Raw genomic sequence first — 376 nt, 5'->3', positions numbered from 1 at the left:
AACCAGTTTCATCTCAAATCATTCAAGTTTCATATTTTTCGAAGTGCTTATGCTGTCCGTTGTGCTCTCGCGCCGACTAAAGTATGTTATGTAAAACCGCTTCATCCTGCTTGGGAAAATTGCAACACGACAAGTTGCAGAGGAGACGTGCCTGGGCGCAGCATCTTGCATAATACTAAATATTTTTTGTTGAAAAATAAGACCCTCGAACGTTGCTCTTGCTGTATTTTCATTTCTGTTCAGTCCAAGATTTTTTTTTTTTATGGTTATGAAATGTTTATGACACTGCTGAGAACCCATCTCTGAATATGCGCGTTTTTTTCCTCTTCATTTTTTTTTTTTTCGTAAAAAGGAAAATGAATAAATATTAATAATC

This window comes from Penaeus monodon, chromosome 15, assembly GCF_015228065.2.
Source record: "Penaeus monodon isolate SGIC_2016 chromosome 15, NSTDA_Pmon_1, whole genome shotgun sequence".
Classification (NCBI taxonomy): Eukaryota; Metazoa; Arthropoda; class Malacostraca; order Decapoda; family Penaeidae; genus Penaeus; species Penaeus monodon.
The sequence above is the reverse complement of the archived record's forward strand: the minus strand, read 5'-3'. Positions refer to the sequence as shown.